Source organism: Aegilops tauschii, chromosome 5, assembly GCF_002575655.3.
Source record: "Aegilops tauschii subsp. strangulata cultivar AL8/78 chromosome 5, Aet v6.0, whole genome shotgun sequence".
Taxonomy (NCBI): Eukaryota; Viridiplantae; Streptophyta; class Magnoliopsida; order Poales; family Poaceae; genus Aegilops; species Aegilops tauschii.
The window spans coordinates 82,434,613-82,455,376 of record NC_053039.3 but is presented as its reverse complement, the minus strand read 5'-3'; the positions used below and the strand labels follow the sequence as shown (position 1 = coordinate 82,455,376).

The following is a 20,764-nucleotide window of genomic DNA, read 5'->3' as shown; positions in this document are numbered from 1 at the left end:
CGAGCCCGGGCTCGTCGCCGGCGACGGGAGAGGAGGAAGAGACGGCGGGGTGAGGAGGCTGCCGGAGGGAGGAGAAGCAGGACGCCGTGGGGACGGCGAGGCGGCGGCGTCGGAGGCCGGCGGCGGCGCACGGCGGCGCGGGGCGGCGGCGATGGCTGGCGGCGGCTGCGGCGGCGAACAGGGCGGCGGCGCGGTGAGGCGGTGGGGCAGGCGCGCGGGAGGAGGAGGACGCCGGGCGCGCGGGCCGGGAGGGCCGCGGAAGAGCCCCGGCGGGCCGGCCGGCGATGTGGGCGCGGGCACGCCACGTGGCGGCGCGGGAGAGGCCGGCTGCGGCGGCGGACGTGTCCGTCGGTGGGAGAATTGTCCGGCGGCGACGGGAGGAGCGGTTAGGGTTTGGACTGCAAACGTTTTCGGGAGGAGATGCATATATATAGCTAGAGGGAGCTAGGAGAGTCCAAATGAGGTGCAGTTTCGCCCACACGATCGTGATCGAACGACCTAGAGCATGGAAGAGAGTTTGATGGGTTTTGGGCTGGTTAGAGAGGGGGTTTTGCTGGAACACACAAATGGACTTTGCGGATGCCCGGTTAACCGTTGGAGTACCAAACGACCTCCAAATGGAATGAAACTTGACTGGTGGTCTACTGGTGGTATACCAAGGCCATTTGACAAGCCTCGGTCCATTCCGAGAATGTTTAACACCGGCACACGAAAGAAAACAAGAGGGGTGCGCCGAAGGAGATGGGAGCGCCGGATTGCAAAACGGACAACGGGGAAAATGCTCGGATGCATGAGACGAACACGTATGCAAATGCAATGCACATGATGACATGATATGAAATGCATGACATGGACAAAATGCAAAACGAAAGACAAAACCCGACCACGAAGGGAATATCATAACACATAGCCGAAAATGGCAAGAGTTGGAGTTACAAATATGGAAAGTTACATCCGGGGTGTTACATTGTAACTAAAACACCATGGCAACTTTTCGTAGTGTCTAGGCCATATCAATTCCAGGAATATTGTCGTGGTTACTTACATTCCATTTTTGCCATGGGAAATTTGATCTTCCTAACACTTTACCCCTTTAAGAACATGGCAAACTTAACTTGTAGCATGGTAAATTTATTTTTGTATCCATGGTAAATTTACTTTCATAGCGATGACAATTTTTTTACCTTCTATATGTTTGCCATCGCAATTCTTCCCTATTTAAACTTGCCATGGCAAATTTAACTTAATGGACATGGCAAATTTACTTTAACATACATGGCAATTTTTACATTTACAACAATGATAATTTTACCTTTTTATTTTTGCCATCACAAATTAACCTTTCACATTTTTGCCATGGAAAATTTAACTTAATTGCCATGGCAAACTTACTTTTTACATGCATGGCAAATTTATTTTTATTTTACTAATGGCAAATTTACTTTTTATTTGGCATGGCAAATTTTCACTACGGGCCATGGCAAATTTACTATTTATTTTGCCATGGCAATTTCATGAATTCTGATCAACATAATATGACAATTTTTTGTGAAAATGAATGGACTGGTCAGATGGCAGTTTGTGTGAATTTTCATATTTCTTTAGTACTACGTGGCATGGCAAATGGGTATTTGAACGTTTGGTTGTTTAATATGATTTCTTCTAGATTATTTCCACGAGTGCTTTGTTGGTTCTGGAGCAATTTTTGGGCCGACAACATTGCAATTCTTGTGTTTTTTAAACGATTTGTTCAGTATGGTGGATATCGACGTCCTAAAAGAATCACACAATAAACACAACATTCTACTTTAAGGGAAAGTTTTACAAAGTAATTTGGCCGACATGAAAGAAACAAAGAGAAAATAAAAAGTAACAATAGATGACCGAGGAGACTATGCATCAACCGGGACGACCCAGAAGGGTTTATGGACACCCAACACATTGTCAAACCGCTTGACAATTTCTGACGAGCCGTCCCGCAGGCCAAGAACATGCAGATCGCTATTCTCTTCGCTGAAGCAATTCACCCAGTAGACGCAGTTGGGCTTGAGTCCACACTCGCTGGCAGAGTAGGACGCTGCAAAATTGGAGTCACCGAGGAGGAAACCCCGATCGCCGATGCAGTCCGTCTTGCGCCAGGCCGGCGGGTCCGAGAAATCCATCCGATAGACGTGGAACTCCCCTAGTCGGTCGACGGAGACTCCGTGGAAGGCGATGTGGACGAGGAAGAGGTCGTTGCAGGACTCGACGACGTACGTGGCCGTAATGCCCACCGGGATGTCAATGCAGGGCACGGCGATGTCGCCCAGCCGCGCCTCTGGCTCCCCCGAGGCACCGCCGGTGTGGAAGTCCAGCGTGCCCAGAGAGTCCTTGGACTCGCAGAAGAAGAACCTCCCATTGACGGCGGCAACGTCGAAGAAGTTCCTCTTCGTGGGGGGACAGTACAGTAGTCCTCCGGCAGGTCGAAGCAGCCGATGTCGTAGCCATGGCGCGACCACCGGAGATCCTAGCCGACGCGGCAGAACCACATCACCGGGCTGGCGAGGTCGAAGACGAGGACGCCACAGCCAGGCGCGGCCACGGTGTTCGACAAGACGCACCTGCACGCCCCCGAGGCCTCGTCGTCCTTGAGAGCCGGATGTTAGGTTGATCTCTCTCCCGTTCGAGCCCAACGGGTCGAACGGGCCCCTGACTCGCGCCCTGATCGGGGGTGCCCAACCAAACCATGGTTGGTGGTGTTGGGGAACGTAGTAATTTCAAAAAAATTCCTACGCACACGCAAGATCATGGTGATGCATAGCAACGAGAGGGGAGAGTGTTGTCCACGTACCCTCGTAGACCGACAGCGGAAGCGTTATCACAACGCGGTTGATGTAGTCGTACGTCTTCACGATCCGACCGATCAAGTACCGAACGCACGGCACCTCCGAGTTCTACACACGTTCAGCTCGATGACGTCCCTCGAACTCCGATCCAGCCGAGTGTTGAGGGAAAGTTTCGTCAGCACGACGGCGTGGTGACGGTGATGATGTTCTACCGACGCAGGGCTTCGCCTAAGCTCCGCAATGATATTATCGAGGTGTAATTTGGTGGAGGAGGGCACCGCACACGGCTAAAAGATCTCAAGGATCAATTGTTGTGTCTCTGGGGTGCCCCCCTGCCCCCGTATATAAAGGAGCAAGGGAGGAGGAGGCCGGCCCTAGGAGGGGGCGCACCAAGTGTGGAGTCCTACTAGGACTCCCTAGTCCTAGTAGGATTCCACCTCCCATATGGAATAGGAAAAGAGGAAGGGAAAAAGAGAAGGAAGGAAGGGGGCGCCCCCCTTCCCTAGTCCAATTCGGACCAGACCAAGGGGAGGGGTGCGGCCACCCTTGAGGCCCTTTTTCTTCTTTCCCGTATGGCCCAATAAGGCCCAATACGTATTCCCGTAACTCTCCGGTACTCCGAAAAATACCCGAATCACTCGGAACCTTTCCGAAGTCCGAATATAGTCGTCCAATATATCGATCTTTACGTCTCGACCATTTCGAGACTCCTCGTCATGTCCCCGATCTCATCTGGGACTCCGAACTCCTTCGGTACATCAACATACATAAACTCATAATAAAACTGTCATCGTAACTTTAAGCGTGCGGACCCTACGGGTTCGAGAACTACGTAGACATGACCGAGACACGTCTCCGGTCAATAACCAATAGCGGGACCTGGATGCCCATATTGGCTCCCACATATTCTACGAAGATCTTTATCGGTCAGACCGCATAACAACATACGTTGTTCCCTTTGTCATCAGTATGTTACTTGCCCGAGATTCGATCGTCGGTATCTCGATACCTAGTTCAATCTCGTTACCGGCAAGTCTCTTTACTCGTTCCGTAACACATCATCCCGCAACTAACTTATTAGTCACAATGCTTGCAAGGCTTATAGTGATGTGCATTACCGAGTGGGCCCAGAGATACCTCTCCGACAATCGGAGTGACAAATCCTAATCTCGAAATACGCCAACCCAACAAGTACCTTTGAAGACACCTGTAGAGCACCTTTATAATCACCCATTTACGTTGTGACGTTTGGTAGCACACAAAGTGTTCCTCCGGTAAACGGGAGTTGCATAATCTCATAGTCAGAGGAACATGTATAAGTCATGAAGAAAGCAATAGCAACATACTAAACGATCGGGTGCTAAGCTAACGGAATGGGTCAAGTCAATCACATCATTCTCCTAATGAGGTGATCTCGTTAATCAAATGACAACTTATGTCTATGGCTAGGAAACATAACCATCTTTGATTAACGAGCTAGTCAAGTAGAGGCATACTAGTGACACTCTGTTTGTCTATGTATTCACACATGTATTATGTTTCCGGTTAATACAATTCTAGCATGAATAATAAACATTTATCATGATATAAGGAAATAAATAATAACTTTATTATTGCCTCTAGGGCATATTTCCTTCAGTCTCCCACTTGCACTAGAGTCAATAATCTAGTTCACATCGCCATGTGATTTAACATGAATAGTTCACATCACCATGTGATTAACACCCATGGTTCACATCGTCATGTGACCATCACCCAAAGGGTTTACTAGAGTCAGTAATCTAGTTCACATCGCTATGTGATTAACACCCAAAGAGTACTAAGGTGTGATCATGTTTTGCTTGTGAGATAATTTTAGTCAACGGGTCTGTCACATTCAGATCCGTAAGTATTTTGCCAATTTCTATGTCTACAATGCTCTGCATGGAGCTACTCTAGCTAATTGCTCCCACTTTCAATATGTATCTAGACCGAGACTTAGAGTCATCTAGATTAGTGTCAAAACTTGCATCGACGTAACCTTTTACGACGAGCCTTTTGTCACTTCCATAATCGAGAAACATATCCTTATTCCAGTAAGGATAATTTTGACCGCTGTCCAGTGATCTACTGCTAGATCACTATTGTACTCCCTTGCCAAAATCAGTGTAGGGTATACAATAGATCTGGTACACAGCATGGCATACTTTATAGAACCTATGGCCAAGGCATGGGGAATGACTTTCATTCTCTTTCTATCTTTTGTCGTGGTCGGGCTTTGAGTCTTTACTCAATTTCACACCTTGTAACACAGGCAAGAACTCTTTTCTTTGACTGTTCTATTTTGAACTACTTCAAAATCTTGTTAAGGTATGTACTCATTGAAAAACTTATCAAGCGTCTTCATCTATCTCTATAGATCTTGATGCTCAATATGTAAGCAGCTTCACCGAGGTCTATCTTTGAAAAACTCCTTTCAAACACTCCTTTATGCTTTGCAGAATAATTCTACATTATTTCCGATCAACAATATGTCATTCACATATACTTATCAGAAATGTTGTAGTTCTCCCACTCACTTTCTTGTAAATACAGGCTTCACCGCGAGTCTGTATACAACTATATGCTTTGATCAACTTATCAAAGCGTATATTCCAACTCCGAGATGCTTGCACCAGTCCATTGATGGATCGCTGGAGCTTGCATATTTTGTTAGCACCTTTAGGATTGACAAAACCTTCTGGTTGTATCATATACAACTCTTCTTTAATAAATCCATCAAGGAATGCAGTTTTGTTTATCCCTTTGCCAGATTTCATAAAATGCGGCAATTGCTAACATGATTCGGACAGACTTAAGCATAGATACGAGTGAGAAACTCTCATCGTAGTCAACATCTTGAACTTGTCGAAAAACCTTTTTGCGACAGTTCTAGCTTTGTAGATAGTGATACTACTATCAGCGTCCGTCTTTCTCTTGACAATCCATTTATTCTCAATTGCTTGCCGATCATCGGGCAAGTCAACCAAAGTCCACACTTTGTTCTCATACATGGATCTCATCTCAGATTTCATGGCCTCAAGCCATTTTGCGGAATCTGGGCTCACCATCGCTTCTTCATAGTTTGTAGGTTCGTCAGGGTCTAGTAACATAACCTCCAGAATAGGATTACCGTACCACTTTGGTGTGGATCTTACTCTGGTTTACCTACGAGGTTTGGTAGTAACTTGATCTGAAGTTACATGATCATCATCATTAACTTCCTCACTAATTGGTGTAGAAGTCACAGGAACAGATTTCTGTGATTCAACAAGGGAGCAGGTAAAGTTACCTCATCAAGTTCTACTTTCCTCCCACTCACATCTTTCGAGAGAAACTCCTTCTCTAGAAAGGATCCATACTTAGCAACGAATGTCTTGCCTTCGGATCTGTGATAGAAGGTGTACCCAACTGTCTCCTTTGGGTATCCTATGAAGACACATTTCTCCGATTTGGGTTTGAGCTTATCAGGATGAAATTTTTTCACATAAGCATCGCAACCCCAAAATTTTAAGAAACGACAACTTTGGTTTCTTGCCAAACCACAGTTCATAAGGCGTCGTCTCAACGGATTTTGATGGTGCCCTATTTAACGTGAATGTAGCTGTCTCTAATGCATAACCCAAAATGATAGTGGTAAATTGGTAAGAGACATCATAGATTGCACTATATCCAATAAAGTACGGTTATGACGTTCGGACACACCATTACACTGTGGTGTTCCAGGTGGCGTGAGTAGTGAAACTATTTCACATTGTTTTAACTGAAGGCCAAACTCGTAACTCAAATATTTTACCTCTGCGATCATATCGTAGAAACTTTTATTTTCTTGTTACGATGATTCTCCACTTCACTCTGAAATTCTTTGAACTTTTCAAATGTTTCAGACTTTGTGTTTCATCAAGTAGATATACCCATATCTGCTCAAATCATCTGTGAAGGTCAGAAAATAATGATACCTGCTACGAGCCTCAATATTCATCGGACCACATACATCTGTATGTATGATTTCCAACAAATCTGTTGCTCTCTCCATAGTTCCGGAGAACGGCGTTTTAGTCATCTTGCCCATGAGGCACGGTTCGCAAGCATCAAGTGATTCATAATAAAGTGATTCCAAAATCCCATCAGTATGGAGTTTCTTCATGCGCTTTACACCAATATGACCTAAACGGCAGTACCACAAATAAGTTGCACTATCATTATTAACTTTGCATCTTTTGGCTTCAATAGTATGAATATATGTATCACTACGATCGAGATCCAACAAACCATTTTCGTTGGTGTGTATGACCATAAAGGTTTTATTCATGTAAACAGAACAACAATTGTTCTCTAACTTAAATGAATAATCGTATTGCAATAAACATGATCAGATCATATTCATGCTCAACGCAAACACCAAATAACACTTTTAGTTTCAACACTAATCCCGAAAGTACAGGGAGTGTGCGATGATGATCATATCAATCTTGGAACTACTTCCAACACACATCGTCACCTCGCCTTTTACTAGTCTCTGTTTATTCTGCAACTCCCGTTTTCGAGTTACTACTCTTTAACAACTGAACCAGTATCAATTACCGATGGGTTGCTATAAACACTAGTAAAGTACACATCAATAATCTATATATCAAATATACCTTTGTTCACTTTTACTAGTCTCTGTTTATTCTGCAACTCCCGTTTCGAGTTACTACTCTTAGCAACTGAACCAGTATCAATTACCGAGGGATTGCTATAAACACTAGTAAAGTACACATCAATAATCTGTATATCAAATATACCTTTGTTCACTTTGCCATCCTTCTTATCCACCAAATAGTTGGGGTAGTTCCGCTTCCAGTGACCAGTCCCTTTGCAGTAGAAGCACTTAGTCTCAGGCTTAGGACCAGACTTAGGCTTCTTCACTTGAGCAGCAACTTGCTTGCCGTTCTTTTTGAAGTTCCCCTTTTTCCCTTTGCCCTTTTCTTGAAACTAGCGGTCTCGTCAACCATCAACACTTGAAGTGGTCTCGTCAACCATCAACACTTGATGTTTTTCTTGATTTCTACCTTCGTCGATTTCAGCATCACGAAGAGCTCGGGAATTACTTTCGTCATCCCTTGCATACCATAGTTCATCACGAAGTTCTACTAACTTGGTGATGGTGACTAGAGAATTCTGTCAATCACTATTTTATCTGGAAGATAAACTCCCACTTGATTCAAGCGATTGTAGTACCCAGACAATCTGAGCACATGCTCACTAGTTGAGCGATTCTCCTCCATCTTTTTGCTATAGAACTTGTTGGAGATTTCATATCTCTCAACTCGGGTATTTGCTTGAAATATTAACTTCAACTCCTGGAACATCTCATATGGTCCATGACGTTCAAAACGTCTTTGAAGTCCCGATTCTAAGCCGTTAAGCATGGTGCACTAAACTATCAAATAGTCATCATATTGAGCTAGCCAAACGTTCATAACGTCTGCATCTACTCCTGCAATAGATCTGTCACCTAGCGGTGCATCAATGACATAATTTTTCTGTGCAGCAATGAGGATAATCCTCAGATCACAGATCCAATCCGCATCTTTGCTACTAACATCTTTCAACATAATTTTTCTCTAGGAACAAAAAATAAACACAGGGAAGCAACAACGCGAGCTATTGATCTACAACATAATTTGCAAAATACTATCAGGACTAAGTTCATGATAAATTTAAGTTCAATTAATCATATTACTTAAGAACTCCCACTTAGATAGACATCTCTCTAATCATCTAAGTGATTACGTGATCCAAAGCAACTAAACCATGTCCGATTAACACGTGAGATGGAGTAGTTTCAATGGTGAACATCACTATGTTGATCATATCTACTATATGATTCACGCTCGACCTTTCGGTCTCTGTGTTCCGAGGCCATATCTGTACATGCTAGGATCATCAACTTTAACCTGAGTATTCCGCGTGTGCAACTGTTTTGCACCCGTTGTATTTGAACGTAGAGCCTATCACACCCGATTAACACGTGGTGTCTCAGCACGAAGAACTTTTGCAACGGTGCATACTCAGGGAGAACACTTTTATCTTGAAATTTTAGTGAGAGATCATCTTATAATGCTACCGTCAATCAAAGCAAGATAAGATGCATAAAGGATTAACATCACATGCAATCAATATAAGTGATATGATATGGCCATCATCATCTTGTGCTTGTGATCTCCATCTCCGAAGCACCGTGCTTGTGATCTCCATCTCCGAAGCACCGTCATGATCACCATCGTCACCGGCGCGACACCTTGATCTCCATCGTAGCATCGTTGTCGTCTCGCCAACTTATTGCTTTTACGACTATCGCTACCGCTTAGTGATAAAGTAAAACTATTACATGGCGATTGCATCTCATACAATAAAGCGACAACCATATGGCTCCTGCCAGTTGCCGATAACTCGGTTACAAAACATGATCATCTCATACAACACATTATATCACATCATGTCTTGACCATATCACATCACAACATGCCCTGCAAAAACAAGTTAGACGTCCTCTACTTTGTTGTTGCAAGTTTTACGTGGCTGCTACGGGCTTAGCAAGAACCGTTCTTACCTACGGATCAAAACCACAACGATAGTTTGTCAAGTTGGTGTTGTTTTAACCTTCGCAAGGACCAGGCGTAGCCACACTCGGTTCAACTAAAGTGAGAGAGACAGACACCCGCCAGTCACCTTTAAGCAACGAGTGCTCCGAACGGTGAAACCAGTCTCGCGTAAGCGTACGCGTAATGTCGGTCCAGGCCGCTTCATCTCACAATACCGCTGAACCAAAGTATGACATGCTGGTAAGCAGTATGACTTATATCGCCCACAACTCACTTGTGTTCTACTCGTGCATAGCATCAACGCATAAAACCAGGCTCGGATGCCACTGTTGGGGAACGTAGTAATTTCAAAAAAATTCCTACGCACACGCAAGATCATGGTGATGCATAGCAACGAGAGGGGAGAGTGTTGTCCACGTACCCTCGTAGACCGACAGCGGAAGCGTTATCACAACGCGGTTGATGTAGTCGTACGTCTTCACGATCCGACCGATCAAGTACCGAACGCACGGCACCTCCGAGTTCTACACACGTTCAGCTCGATGACGTCCCTCGAACTCCGATCCAGCCGAGTGTTGAGGGAGAGTTTCGTCAGCACGACGGCGTGGTGACGGTGATGATGTTCTACCGACGCAGGGCTTCGCCTAAGCTCCGCAATGATATTATCGAGGTGTAATTTGGTGAAGGGGGGTACCGCACACGGCTAAAAGATCTCAAGGATCAATTGTTGTGTCTCTGGGATGCCCCCCTGCCCCCGTATATAAAGGAGCAAGGGAGGAGGAGGCCGGCCCTAGGAGGGGGCGCACCAAGTGTGGAGTCCTACTAGGACTCCCTAGTCCTAGTAGGATTCCACCTCCCATATGGAATAGGAAAAGAGGAAGGGAAAAAGAGAAGGAAGGAAGGGGGCGCCCCCTTCCCTAGTCCAATTCGGACCAGACCAAGGGGAGGGGTGCGGCCACCCTTGAGGCCCTTTTTCTTCTTTCCCGTATGGCCCAATAAGGCCCAATACGTATTCCCGTAACTCTCCGGTACTCCGAAAAATACCCGAATCACTCGGAACCTTTCCGAAGTCCGAATATAGTCGTCCAATATATCGATCTTTACGTCTCGACCATTTCGAGACTCCTCGTCATGTCCCCGATCTCATCCGGGACTCCAAACTCCTTCGGTACATCAACATACATAAACTCATAATAAAACTGTCATCGTAACTTTAAGCGTGCGGACCCTACGGGTCGAGAACTATGTAGACATGACCGAGACACGTCTCCGGTCAATAACCAATAGCGGGACCTGGATGCCCATATTGGCTCCCACATATTCTACGAAGATCTTTATCGGTCAGACCGCATAACAACATACGTTGTTCCCTTTGTCATCAGTATGTTACTTGCCCGAGATTCGATCGTCGGTATCTCGATACCTAGTTCAATCTCGTTACCGGCAAGTCTCTTTACTCGTTCTGTAACACATCATCCCGCAACTAACTTATTAGTCACAATGCTTGCAAGGCTTATAGTGATGTGCATTACCGAGTGGGCCCAGAGATACCTCTCCGACAATCGGAGTGACAAATCCTAATCTCGAAATACGCCAACCCAACAAGTACCTTTGGAGACACCTGTAGAGCACCTTTATAATCACCCATTTACGTTGTGACGTTTGGTAGCACACAAAGTGTTCCTCCGGTAAACGGGAGTTGCATAATCTCATAGTCAGAGGAACATGTATAAGTCATGAAGAAAGCAATAGCAACATACTAAACGATCGGGTGCTAAGCTAACGGAATGGGTCAAGTCAATCACGTCATTCTCCTAATGAGGTGATCTCGTTAATCAAATGACAACTTATGTCTATGGCTAGGAAACATAACCATCTTTGATTAACGAGCTAGTCAAGTAGAGGCATACTAGTGATACTCTGTTTGTCTATGTATTCACACATGTATTATGTTTCCGGTTAATACAATTCTAGCATGAATAATAAACATTTATCATGATATAAGGAAATAAATAATAACTTTATTATTGCCTCTAGGGCATATTTCCTTCAGGTGGGCCCCTGTGACCCGCGCTATATAAACAGAGGTGGGGGCCGGGGCGCTATTCACGAGGTTAATCGCTGCCACAATCCCCACCTACAATCCCTACCGATCTAGGGTTAGCGCGGTGCTCACGGGAAGCTCCACCACCTCGCCCACTCTCCGCCATCGCCGTGCGCCCCAGCACCACGATGGCCTCCAGCTCGAGTTCATCTGCTGCTGGACAAGGTAGGTTCACCGGATCTACTAGCCTACTCCGATCCAAAGTTCTATCAATGGTATCAGCCAGATCGGGCTAGTTGATTTCGGTACAAAGAAACAAAAACAGAAAAAGAAAAAGAGATCCCCTTCCTCAAGAACCCTAACAGCAAAAAGAGGGCAAAGAAATCTCAAAGAAAAGTTGTGCCGCCGCAAGGCCGCGCCGTTCCTCTCGATCTCGATGCGCATCGGCAAGCCGATGCATCGAGAAGAAGAACACCACCCCTTTTCAGGGGCAAAGAACACCACCACCGACCCATTCGACGGCGGCGCGCTCACCACAAGGGGAACGCGCGACCGGCGACGGGGTCGGCAGGGGCGCAGCCGCTCCGTCCGTCCATCTAGGTCGCCGTCGTGCGGTAGTTGCCTCTCTTTCTCTCTGTGGGGAGGTGGTGGATGGAGACAGCACATACAAAGGAGGGAGAAAGGATAGGGGAGGGGCTCCGGCGCGGCGGTAGATCCACGGCGTCGCCGGCGGCCGGCGCAGCTCCAACCTCACCGCCACTCGACCGCCGTCGCGCGTAGTGGGGAAGAGGAGGGCTCAGCCACGCTGCTCTCTCTCTGCCACAGGAGAAAGAACAGGGAGGAAAGAAAGGGAGAGGAGGCGCGCGGCGCGGTGGCTTCAGCCGCCGCCGGCGGCGGCCGGACAGGGCGGCCGGGGCGCATCCCCGTGCTCAGCCAGAGGCGAGCGGCGCGACGAGAGACGAGGGAAAGAATCGGGCGAACGGATTAGGTTTCGTCCCGAACGGCACGGTGGGCAGGTTTTGTTCGGGCGCAAGGCCCGCTTGACCGTCCGATCAAAACCGACGCTGCCGATCGAAACCCTAGCCCCGCCCTGGGCCACTGGGCCGCAAGAGAGGAAGGCCGGCGGCAGCAGCGCGCGTGCCAGCGTTGGGCCGAGGCCACAGCCGCGGGCGGCGCGCAGGCCAGGCCGTGGGCCGGCTCCTTCCGCTGCGGCGCGCGCGTGCTGGTTTTGGGACGAGGCCACAGCCGCGAGCGGAGTGCAGGCCAGGCCGCGGGCTCTGCTGCAGCTAATTTTTGTTTTCTCAGAGAATAGAAAAAATTCCAAAAAGAAAAGTTTATGTATTTTATAAAGTAAAAGTTTCTGTAGAACTAAAAAAGTTCTTGATTTTTTATTCGGTCATAGAAAAGTTTCTGTAAAAAGTAAAAAGTTCATGAGTTTTTATTCATGATTTTCCGCTGCGTAAATAATTAATGCTCTTTTACAAAGAAAATAAAAGTTTACATAGTATTAAGTTTTTAAGAGCATGTTAAAGTGATTATTAAAATGAATATGATTATGTTATTTTTATGACCAACGTTGTTAATAACATGATCATATTTTATTATTAAAATTTAAAGGTGCATTTATTTCTAATTTTTGCCCAACGGTAATATAGATTTAATTGCATAGACAATTATATGTTTAATTTGACCAACGTTAGATTAATACATATGATTGTTATATTGATGTCACTTAAATTGTAATTTCAGGAGGCTTTCACTTGATGAGTTGCCTAAAAGAAGTTCCGACACTCAGAGGTGACAACCACACTGAGTGGAGGAAGAAAGTTGAACTGGCGTTTGTTTGTGCTGATCTTGACTGGGTTGTGGAGAAACCACAGCCGGCCAGACCCACAGAGCCAGTAAGAGAGGCTACTGATGATGATGCTGCATGGGCTAAAAAGAAAGGGGACTATGCTCCTTTGGAGCAGTCCTACCTCATAGATAATCAAAAGTGGGTCAATGCAAATAAAAAATGCATGGCCTTTATAAAGAACACCATTGAGAGCGCCATTGTGGACTCCATTGCAGAGTGCACTTCCGCAGGGGAGTTGCTCTCAAAGATAAAGAGCCAGTTCACTGGCTCTTCAAAGATATATGCCACCCAGGTGTTAGAGCAACTGGTGACAGAAAAATACACAGGTGGTAGTCATGGCATAAGAGAGCACATCCTCAGGATGAGCAATATGGCAGCAAAGCTCAAGCCCATGGATGCGGATCTGGAGATCAAACCAGCGCTCCTGGTCCACCTTGTCATGGCTTCACTGCCGAAGGAGTTTGAAGCTTTTGTTGTGAACTATAATATGTCACCTGGAACATGGGACGTTGAAAAGACAATAGCAATGTGTGTTCAAGAAGAGGAGAGACTCAAAACCTCACATGGTGGTACACTCAACTATGTGCAGGGTCACAAAAGAAAGAATTACAATCAAAACAACAAAAGTTCTCCTTCAAAGCCACAAGGAAAAGTTTCCTATCAGCATCAGCATCAGCCACAGCCTTTCTCAGTGGACAAAGACACTTGTCTCCACTGTAAGAAGACCGGGCATTACAAGAAAGACTGTCCTGTTTGGCTAAAGTCGATCATGGCAAAAAGAGGTAACAATATAGTTTCATTTGTAAATGAATCCATGTATGCACAGTTTTCAAAATCCACTTGGTGGATTGACTCAGGAGCAACTGTTCATGTTGCAAATTCTTTACAGGGATTCCATTCGACGCGGACTACGCTAAGAAGCGAAAGACGCATTGAAGTGGCGAACGGAGTTGAAGCAGAAGTTGAAGCTGTCGGTGATATCTCCTTGGAGTTAGCTGATGGATTCAATCTTCTACTTAAAGATGTTTTATTTGTTCCATCATGTCATAGAAACCTAATAAGTGTTTCTTGCTTGGACAAAGATAATTATGAATGTTATTTTGGACATGGCAAGTGTGCCATTTGGTTAAATAATGCTTATGTGGGTGATGCTTTACTACATGATGAGCTTTATTTGTTATCACTTCGTGAAAAATTTTATTCCGTTTGCAATGTGAAAGAACATGTTTCTGCGTCGAATAAAGTACAAAAGAAAAGAAAAAGAATATTTGACTCATCGAAATTATGGCACTGTCGCTTGGGCCATATTTCGAAGGGGAGAATAGAAAGATTAGTCAAAAGTGAAATTCTTCCTCCGTTAGAATTTTCAGACTTAGAACAATGCATAGATTGCATTAAAGGAAAGTACGTAAAACAAATCAAAAAAGGTGCAATCCATAGCACAGGCACACTAGAAATCATTCACACTGATATTTGTGGACCATTTTCGGTGAAAAGTGTGGATGGATATGACTCGTTCATAACATTCACAGATGATTACTCTCGCTATGGTTATATTTATCCAATCAAAGAAAGATCGGAAGCGTTGGATAAATTTAAAATATTCAAAGCTGAAGTTGAAAATCAGCACGATAAAAGAATAAAGATAGTAAGGTCCGACCGTGGGGGAGAGTACTACGGTCGACACACTCCATATGGACAAGTCCCTGGACCTTTTGCGAAGTTCTTGCAGGAAACTGGCATAGTAACCCAGTATTCAATGCCGGGCGAGCCTCAGCAAAATGGAGTAGCTGAAAGGCGCAACCGTACCCCTATGGATATGGTGCGCAGCATGATGAGTTATTCCAACTTGCCATTGGGATTATGGATGGAGGCGCTTAAAACCGCCATTCACATTCTCAACAGAGTACCAAGCAAGTCGGTGCCCAAAACACCGTACGAGCTATGGACAGGAAGGATGCCCTCCCTACAACACTTCAGGGTGTGGGGTGCCCTGCTGAGGCCAAAATGTTTAATCCAAACATTGCAAAGTTAGATCCCAAAACAGTAAGTTGCCACTTCATTGGCTATCCAAACAGATCAAAAGGTTTTCGTTTCTACTGCCCTGACAGATATACAAAGTTTGTAGAAACGAGACATGCAGTCTTCTTAGAGGACGAAATGATGAGGGGGAGCTTGGTAGCTCGGAAAATTGATCTTGAGGAGAAGAGGGTGCATGCACCTAATCCAATGATTCAGGAGCCATTTTTCTCACTACCAGTTGCTACTCCACCCATGACAGCTATGGGAGAAGACCCGGAACCTGTCCGTCAGGAGCCGACTAAACCCGTTGTTGAGCATGAAAGGGAGGTGCAACAGCAAATTTTAGAAGAAGTGCCAGAAGTTGAGGCACAAAATGTGCCAGAAACTGAGGCCCTTAGAAGGTCTACAAGACCAAGAAAGTCAATTATTTCTACTGACTTTAAAGTTTATAACACAGAAATGGTTCATATGGAAAAAGATCCCACCTCATATGAAGAAGCCATGAGAAGCCCTCATTCATCGAAGTGGATGAAGGCAATGGAAGACGAGATGAAATCGATGAGTTCCAAAGATGTTTGGGACTTAGAGGAAATTCCCAAAGGAGCCAAAACAGTAGGTTGTAAATGGGTCTACAAAATTAAGTATGACTCTAAAGGGAATATAGAAAAGTATAAAGCACGACTCGTGGCAAAAGGATTTACACAAAGAGAAGGGATAGATTACAATGAGACATTTTCTCCAGTCTCATGTAAGGATTCCTTCAGAATCATAATGGCATTAGTTGCTCATTTTGATTTAGAGTTACATCAAATGGATGTTAAGACGGCATTTCTGAATGGTGATTTAAAAGAAAAGGTCTACATGAAACAACCCAAGGGTTTTATCATGGAAGGCAAGGAAAATATGGGATGTCGCTTGAAGAAATCCATTTATGGATTAAGACAAGCCTCTCGGCAGTGGTATCTAAAGTTTAATCAAACGATTAAAGGTTTTGGATTTAAAGAAAATATTGAGGATAATTGCATTTATGCAATGTTTAAAAATGGGAAATATATTTTCCTAATCTTGTATGTGAATGATATCCTGCTTGCTAGTAGTGATGTTAGTCTACTACAAGAAACAAAGAAATACTTATCCTCAAATTTTGACATCACAGATCTTGGTGAAGCATCATATGTTTTGGGCATAGAAATTCACCGAGATAGGAACAATGGAGTCTTAGGACTATCTCAGCAAGCATATTTAGAAAAGGTTCTTAAAAAGTATAATATGCATGCGAGTAAAGCCACACCTGCTCCAATAGTCAAGGGCGATAGTTTTGGGAAATTTCAATGTCCCAAGAACTAGTATGAGATCGATCAAATGAAAGCAGTACCATATGCTTCGGCAGTTGGCAGCTTACAGTATGCACAAGTGTGCACTCGCCCTGACTTAGCTTTTATCACCGGGGTACTCGGTAGATATCAAGAGAATCCAGGCCTAGAGCACTGGAAGATGGTAAAGAAAGCATTGCCTTATGTGCAAGGCACGAAGGACTACATGCTAATATACAAGAGAAGTGATTCCCTAGAGATAAAAGGGTATTCAGACGCAGATTTTGCGGGGGACAGAGATGATAGAAAATCCACGTCAGGATACATATTCACCCTCGCTGGGGGAGCTATTTCGTGAAAAAGCTCCAAACAGTCGATAGTTGCATCATCCACGATGTATGCAGAATTCATAGCATGCTTCGAAGCCACGGGGCAGGCGATATGGCTAAAGAAATTACCCGACTTGAAAGTGGTAGATTGTATTCACAAACCACTAAAGATGTACTGTGACAACCAGCCCGCAGTATTTTACGCTCACAACAACAAGTCGAGTAATGCTGCCAAAACAATAGAGATAAGGTATTATGTTGTGAAAGATAAAATCCAGGATCAAACTATAAGTCTCGAGCATATAAGGACAAAAGATATGCTTGCGGATCCGCTAACGAAAGGCTTACCACCCAATGTGTTTAAGGAACACTTAGCCGGCATGGGTTTAAGGGAAAGCCTTATGATTCCTGAATAGGCCCAAAAGGAACAGAATTTGTTTCTGAACATAAAGTATGTTGTAGCTGTATGATTCTAACGGCAATTAAGCCGTGACGATGAAACATGCTCTATGTACCAATATGTGATGAAACAGATAAACCAGAAAGTATAAAGTTAAAAGTAAAGTAGAGATCAAGGGGGAGAATGTTAGGTTGATCTCTCTCCCGTTCGAGCCCAACAGGTCGAACGGGCCCCTGACTCGCGCCCTGATCGGGGGCGCCCAACCAAACCATGGTTGGTGGGCCCCTGTGACCCGCGCTATATAAACAGAGGTGGGGCCGGGGCGCTATTCACGAGGTTAATCGCTGCCACAATCCCTACCGATCTAGGGTTAGCGCGGTGCTCACGGGAAGCTCCACGACCTCGCCCACTCTCCGCCATCGCCGTGCGCCCCAGCACCACGATGGCCTTCAGCTCGAGTTCATCTGCTGCTGGACAAGGTAGGTTCACCGGATCTACTAGCCTACTCCGATCCAAAGTTCTATCACCGGAAGCTCGATTCTTGATCCGTCCATGGTGTTCAGGAGATACGTCCCTGCATCGTCCGACGAGGAATCGGAGGAGCTCAGGACCAGGACCCAGCCCTGCGGTGTCGCCAACCATACCTTCTTCTTGCTCGACACCAACGGTGTGACATCTTGAAGCTTCTGGTCAGGCAAACTGAAGAGCTTGTACGACGAACGATCTGGACCTGGCGGCGGCGCAAGCACCAACAGCGGGTAAGCCACGGACACGTTCGACTCCTCGGCCAAATCCACCGCTGACAACAGGGGCGTACACAAGTCCAAGTCAGCCATGGGCCATGGCCAGGGTCGTAAGGCTAGATCGCGTCGTTTACTGTAGCTACGCTCTGGTTGGCGATGACAAAGGCACAAGGCTCTGCATTCTGCAACCACGGATCTGATGAGAACAGGGCGTCGCGTGGCACACATATATAGGGGGTTGGCTTCCCCGATTCCTGATTGAAAAGAGACGGCTATGTCGAAACCGGAATTATCTGCTCGGACTCCGGCAGCTATGGGAAACACTTACATTCAGTAGTCTGATAGGAGAACTTTTTCAGACGGATCTTGTGCCATTGATGCTTTTAATCCCACGGCCCATATTTCTAAGCTAACTGCCCAAATTAATTTGATCCGAGAAAATCTCGCCTGCCCCGTCCAGTACCTCATTACTCCACGTCCGAGCTAATCTCGCTTGCGAGACCCAACCATCCAACCCGTCTCACATCCCTCGGGCGAGCGCAGCCCCAAGGTCGCCGACCTCCTTCGTCACGCCGGCTATCTCCACCACCACCCCGCTCCGCCCCAAAACTCGGGAACGTCTACAACTCCTCCAGGTGACCGGTGCAAAGACCCATCCTCGCCTGCTTCGCTGAATCCTACTCTCACCGCCAACGGCGTCACACCCATCGCCGGCCTTGTTCCCCGCCAGACCCTGCCTCATCACCATTCATCCCACCGCGCTGGTGCGTCGTTTCGGCTCGGAAGAGGCTACACGCGTATGCCAGCCGTCGTCCCCCAGGTATGTACTCACCTGAACTGGGTTTGATTCAATTTTCATCACTTGATTTGGTTTGCGTTACTCTGGATGGTGGATGCAATGCTTGGTTTGATGTATTTCGTTGAGCGTATCTCTGATATATGCTATGTTGAATGGATCACTATTTCTTCTACGAATTTTAGTTAATTTCTCATGTGAATCAAGTTAATACGATTTCTAATCTTGGAGGTAATATTAGTTTAGGTATGTTTAGGACACATCTAGATGTGACATTGTTTGTGGTCTATTTTTTTTATTCTAGTTTTTTTATTTATTTCTTCTTGCTGCACTATATATTTATGGAAGGTTAGATGTGACATCCTTAAAAAACATCTAGATGTGAATTAGACAAACTGTATTAGTTTTTGACCTGATCTCAAATTTCCATGCTTTCATTCAAGTTTCGGTCTGTTCCCAACTAGTAATATGTTCGTGCTTCTTAGTTTGGTGGTATGTAAATTGCTATACAGAAGCTTCTTGATTCTATATTTGAATGCAGGCTCGGTGTCAACTCCCGATGGTCCGGTGAATGGTTAATAGACAGGATTGATCCGGATATGCTTCTTAATTGTAATGTACATGCTTATGTGAAGTACAAAGCAGAGAACTTGCTTCATTGGGCAAAGAAAACATGGTGAATTGTGAATGGGTGTGACACAAGACATGTGTCTCCATGTTGGACGCAATCTTAATTTGTTTCCATTTTCAATGTTCCAAGATTCCACTTTGATACCGACAAAAAACTATTTTAGAGCATCCATGCTTCCTAGGTCTCATATATGTGCTTCTTATCTATCGAATGATTGCCCCTCTACAGTTGTGCTTCTTATGGATCACTTTGATAGGAAGCATGAAAGTATTTTTGTTTCTAGTGCATCATAGCCTTCTGAATGTAAATTAGATGACAACATGTGTGCGTGCGTGCGTGTGTGTCCCATCCCCCGCACCGGCGTCTCACTTCGTATGTAAGTTTGTGCTTCAATTACTTCATTCTGTATATGCTTTCATGATGCTTCCATTATATACTTTCATGCTTCCTATCCTAACAATATTAAGACCGAAAGATTTTCAAGCCATTTTCTTGTTCATTTAGTTAGGATTTTCCCTACTATTTATTATTGCTTCTAAATGCCATTTTTATATGCTTGAGGCATACATGTTCTCCTTAGTTATTCATCAACCATAACTTTGCTTCTATGCTTCCAACCAAACCTGATATTGCTTCAAACAGAGTCATCTTTTTAGCTTCAAGCCATTTGCTGTGATTTGGTTGATGTGTTTGTGAGCTTATATATGAAGCTTTTGTCTTGTTGGTGCGGATAGTGGTTTGCTTCTTCTGCTCCTGGTGGAGGCTATGTTTGGTGGTATGTAGCAGCTGAAGTTGCACAAGATGTTGCTTGAATAGGTTCAGGCACACAATATGAATTGTAATTTCCAGTTCTCTAAAGAGATGAAATCAAATAGAAAAGTACCATTTTTATTTTCGCCCGAAACAAATTTATGTTATGTTGCACATCCAATCAAAAGGAAGCACGACCACCATAGCAAGGACACATGCCACCATTGAATCATTGGTCTGCATATGCTAGATGGCACTAAAGCTTACCTTATATGCCATATTGCTTTATGGAAGCAAATTCAGATTCTTTTGCATGCATATTTTAATTTCTATGGAAACAAAATTCCAATTTGTTTCAAACCAGCATTATATCAGCAATATTTTGGCACTACATGCCTCAACCACCATAAAATTGTGTTTCAAAGTATAGCCAAGCATGCTTCATATC

The 20,764-nt window shown here is 45.0% G+C and overlaps 2 long non-coding RNA genes across 2 annotated transcripts; both read left to right on the top strand.

The window, feature by feature from the left end:
* Nucleotides 1-14,014: 14,014 nt before the first annotated feature.
* LOC120963863 (uncharacterized) lies at nt 14,015-14,976 on the top strand. The gene is made up of 2 exons (XR_012183607.1): nt 14,015-14,114; nt 14,222-14,976. It is a non-coding gene; the product is annotated as an uncharacterized lncRNA (long non-coding RNA).
* A 3,455-nt stretch (nt 14,977-18,431) lies between these two features.
* LOC109778292 (uncharacterized) lies at nt 18,432-19,791 on the top strand. The gene is made up of 2 exons (XR_002236546.3): nt 18,432-18,959; nt 19,477-19,791. It is a non-coding gene; the product is annotated as an uncharacterized lncRNA (long non-coding RNA).
* The last annotated feature ends 973 nt before the right edge of the window (nt 19,792-20,764 follow it).